The sequence below is a fragment of the Vicugna pacos genome, chromosome 6 (genome assembly GCF_048564905.1).
Source record: "Vicugna pacos chromosome 6, VicPac4, whole genome shotgun sequence".
In the NCBI taxonomy this organism is placed as follows: Eukaryota; Metazoa; Chordata; class Mammalia; order Artiodactyla; family Camelidae; genus Vicugna; species Vicugna pacos.
In genome coordinates this window covers 55,940,594-55,945,663 of record NC_132992.1, presented here as the reverse complement: position 1 = coordinate 55,945,663, position 5,070 = coordinate 55,940,594, and the positions used below count along the sequence as shown (strand labels likewise).

General features: G+C 41.7%; 1 long non-coding RNA gene across 1 annotated transcript; it reads left to right on the top strand.

Annotated features, from left to right (window-relative positions):
- Positions 1–184: 184 nt before the first annotated feature.
- LOC140697128 (uncharacterized) lies at positions 185–674 on the top strand. Its single transcript, XR_012073956.1, has 2 exons — positions 185–269; positions 444–674. It is a non-coding gene; the product is annotated as an uncharacterized lncRNA (long non-coding RNA).
- Positions 675–5,070: the final 4,396 nt, after the last annotated feature.

The window sequence follows — 5,070 nt, the reverse complement described above, 5'->3', positions numbered from 1 at the left end:
TTCGCCCGGAGTTCTTGTAGGCTACAAGTAGGGGTAGCCTCGCGGGCTATGGAAAGCGGCGTACCAATCAAGAGGTCGCCTGCAGGGCTCGCCCCGCCCTTCCCGCTGCGGTCCCGAGTTATTGGCTTCGGGTCCCGACTCGCCCCGCCCCCGGCTCCTGGGATTGGTATCCAGCGCGCGTCTTCTTTGGCAATCTGAACTAGCTGTCCACGCTTTTTTTTGAGGCAAATTCTAAACTGATATCGGGGCCAACCCCGTCCCAGACTCAGGTAAGGTCTTCTGATGCCAGAGAGAGGTGGCACAGTCCGAAACTCCCGTCACAGAGTCTACGTCCTCAAACTCTGCACGTTAGGTCTGAGACAGATGTGGGAGGACAAGGAGGGCCGGCATCTAGAGTTCTACAAAGTGAAGTAACCTCACCCCTGTTCTTGTTTTACCTACAGAGCTTATGGTACTGTACGAAACACCAGAAGGGGTCACACAAGCAGTTTATAGGAGCCTTGTCAGCCTTTTCAAATTGGATTTGAAAATTAACTTTGGGTATCAAGATTCTCAGAAATAAATCAACTGCCCTCCCGCATCCCTTTTTCCCTTCCCCCTATACCTCTCAGATCAGAATTAGATATTTGAACCTCTTATATTAATTTTCACTTTAATAATAATTTAAAATTTTATTATGTGTTTGTGTGTATATGTGCATATGTATACACATACGTATATACAGTTGACCCTTGAACAATGTAGGTTTGAACTGCACGGGTACCCTTACAGGAGGATATTTTCAATAGTAAATCCTATAGTACTACACGATCTATGGTTGGTTGAATCCATGGTTGCGAAGGCACCGCGGATATCAATTAAAGTTACACCTGGATTACCCCTGCTTTGTTCAGGGTTTCCCCCTACACCTACACCTCTCTCTCTCTCTCTCTCTCTCTCTCTCTCTCTCTCTCTCTCTCTCTCTCTCTCGCTATACACACACACACACACACACACATATGTATACATGTATATATATGTATATATATAATATATGGGTTTTTTTTTAACTGAGCAGAAACGTTTAATTACAAGAAGGGAGCAGAATGCTCACCCCCCCTCTTCATCCTCCTTGGGTCAGCTCCATCAGGGTAGCCTCCCTGGAAATCTCTCGCAGTACTTTCACTGACATCTTACTGGTTTGTGGTTAGTCCCAAGGCTGCACCTAACTACCACAGAGACAAAGAAATGCAGTCTTGTATTCTGAGCAGCAACATCCCTTGCTACAGATTAGTGTTTTGTAACCACGGAAGAAAAGGACAAAGGACCTAGGGACAGATAACTAGTAGTCCCTCCACTCTCTCAAATTACCAATAAAATTACTGCTGGAGGAAGATGAGCTAAATTTGTCCTACAGCTTCACCTATCCCTTGATGAGTGACCATGTATTGTGTATTCTCTGGAGTAGTGTTGGGTGAGAAACCTGGTTCCACAGCATAATTTTTAATGACTATGTATATGATTTATGAAAGTTCATAGTTTATTTAATCAGTTCTCAGTTGTGGGACTTTTATATTATTGTAAACAAGACTGCAATGACATTCTTAAAGCTAAATCTTTACCTTGAGGTAAATTTCTAGAGGTGGAGGAACTTTTGGCTCAAAAAGTATGTATGTCTTAAGCCTTTGGAGAAACACTATTCACCAGAAACGTTGTACCAAATTACACTCCCACCATTTTCATCCTCAGTTTTGTCATTATTTGATATTGTCACTTAACAAAAATCTTGGCTAATGTGAAAGGCAATTCCATTGCAATAAACAATAAGGAATTTTCATAATGAAAACAAAAATGTAAGGAGTTCCAAGCTAAAGTGGTATATTAAACATATGCCTATAATGTTGCTCTCTCCCAAAACTCCACTAAAACAACATCAAAGGGATTTTTAAATAAATCAGCAAAAACAAGAAGAATGGGCAATAAACTAACAGCAGCAACATATTGAAGGATGGAAAACAGATGAACAAGGATAATTCACTAACCAGGCTATTAAGCCAAATCCCAAACCAGCAGTGGAGAAAACAGACCGAATCTGATTTACATTGAAGAATTCTCAAAATGCACAAGAACTAACCCAAATTTAACTCAAGCCCTTATTTCCCACTTAGATAACTGCTATAACCATTGAAACTTGTCACTTTACTTCCAACATAGGTTCTTTCTAGTACATTCTACAGAGCACTGGCAAAAATGACTTTTTAACACACACATACATTTTAATTTTTAAACACATGTCTTATTTTACGCTACTGCTGATAATTCTTGATTGCCATGCTATATATGCTTGAGGATGAAGTCCCAAGTGCCTTGTTTGGCATACCCACCTCTACGTGACTCAACTCCCACTCACCTCTTACTTATTCATTCAGCAGATGTTTGTTAAGTGTCAGATATGTGCCAGAAACTGCAGAAAGCATGAGATACAATAATAAACAAAAAGTAACATATCTCTGTTCTTATGGAGTTTAACATCTAATGGAAAAGACAAACATTAACCAAAGAATCTTGAACAAAATATAAAGGCAAAATGATGGTAAGTTCTATTAAAAATAGGCACATGCAGCTATGAGAACATATAATGGGGGAATGGGGAAATGCAAGGAAGATCAGGGAAGGATTCCTTAAAGAACAGATGATTGATCTGAGAGCTGAGGGAGAGAGATTTAGCAGCCAAAGGGATAGGAGGGGAGAAGGAGCATTTAGGATGGAAGCTACAGCATGTGCAAAGGCCCCAAGGTGGGAAAATCAGCATATCTGAGACAATGAAAGGCCAGTATGACTAAAGCCTGGAGAATGAGGAGGAGCATTCTATGAGATGAAACTGGAGAGATAGGTACTGCCCAGACCATTCAGGAGTTTTAGCATTTTAACTACTCAACCTTACGCTAAGAGCACTGAGAAGCTACTGATATGATTGAAGAAGGGGAGTGTTATGGACTGAATTGTGTCACCCCAAAATTTGTAAGTTAAAGCTCTAACCCCCAATGTTACTGTATTTGGAGATAGGGCCTTTAAGAAAGTAAATTAAACTTAAGTGAAGTCATAAGGGTGAGACCCTAATCCAACAGGACTGGTGTCCTTATTTAAAAAAAAAAAGACAAAAAAAGAAGAGATACCAGTGATCACGCTCTGTGTGTGTGTGTGTGTGCACGCGCACACACACACACGCAGAGAAAAGGCCATGTGAGGACACTGCAAGAAAGCAGCTGTCTGCAAACCAATGAAGAGAGTTCTCTCTAGAAAGCCTGCTGGCACCTTGATCTTGGATTTCTAGCCTCCAGAACTGTGAGAAAATGAGTTTCTTGTGTTTTAGTCACCCAGTCTGTGGTATTCTATTATGACAGCCTAGGCAGACTAATACAGGGAGTGACATTCTATTTGCTTTTTGAATCAATCACTTTAGCTATTGTGTAGAAAACTCACTGGAAGAAGCCTGAGATGGATATGAGTGAATATGTGGATATCAGCTAATAGGTTCTTTCAAAAGTCCAGGCATGAAATATTGGTAACTCTGATTAGGAAATTGATGAGTGGATTATTAGTTAGATATGATTTCAACTGTGAGTGACTAAATAAATAAATAACAGTATCTTACTTGAGATAGACGTTTATTTCTCTTTCAGGTGAACATCCCGAGGTAGGTCATATAGGACTGATACAGTGCTCCACAGTGCAAGGGACCAAGCTTCTGTTTTGTTCCCCTATGCTGTAGCCCCTTGCTAAGGTCACCTCATGGTTCAAGATTCCTGCTGCAGTTCTAGCCATTGCATCTATATTCCTATTAGCAGGAGGGAGAAAAGAAAAAATGAGACTCCACTTCAATTTGAGGAAGCTGTAAGGATACACCACACATTCCATTGGCCAAAACTCAGCCTCATGCTCACATTTAACTGGAAGGGAGGCTGGAAAATACAATCTTTGTTCAGGGTGGCCATGCATCCAGCTAAAACTAGAAGGTTCTATCACTTATAGAAGGAGAAAACAAAGTTTGAAGGAGAGCCAGGAGTCTGTCACAAAGAAGTAGACAGGACCTAATTGATGGACTGAACATGGGGCTTGAGAGAGAAGCAGGAGTTGAAGTTTCTGGTTTCTTTCATCAGATGAGTGGATGGAGCTGTCATTCACTGAGATTAGATCCTAAATCTCCAGTCTCTCACCGTTTATCCCTATTTCCCTTCCCTCATCCCCTCCAGATACTAATCTTAGGCCTACTTAATTACCAATCTTCTAAAAAAACATTAGAGATGCACATATTTAAGGCTCAGCTGCAGCACATACCATTTGGAGGCCCATTCTGAGAGGGTGAACACAAAATTACAAATGCAGAATTAAGTATAAGGACTTAGAAGGGGCCCAGGAAAACAAGCGGCCCCTAAACTTAAACTTCGTTCAGTTTAGGGTATTTTAAGTCTCACCTTTATTTTGTGTATTGCCGAGAACAAAATTGTAAGATGCTGTGGATTGTTAGGTGCATCCTCATTTCAGAGAAGTTAAAATGTGGAGGGGAAATGAATCTTAAAATTAGTGAAACAAACTTTTTGCAGATCTCAGAACTGGCCGTTGTATTATTCAGAGAGGAAGGGAGACAGAGAGGGAGAGGAAGAGGGAGCGAGGCGGGGGTGGGGGGAGAGAGGGAGAGAGAGATTTATTATGAGGAATTGGCTCACATGATGTCGAAGCTGACAAGTCCCACAGTCAGCTGGAGAGCCAGGAAAACCAGTGGTTTAATTCAGTCCAAGTCTGAAGGCCTGAGAACCAGGGGAGTCAGTGGTATAAATCCCAGTCCAAAGGTAGAAGACCAATGTTCCAGCTCAACCAGGCAAACAGGTAGGAAAAAAAGGGTGTGTGTGTGGTGAGGGAGGGAAGAATGCCTCCTTGCTCTCCCTTTTGCTCTATTCAGGCTCTCAAGGGATTGGAGGATGCCCACCCACACTGGGGAGGGGCATCTACTTTGCCAAGTGCATTGACTCAATGCTAATCTCGTCCAGAAACACTCAACAGACACACCCAGAAATAACGTTTAATCTAAGC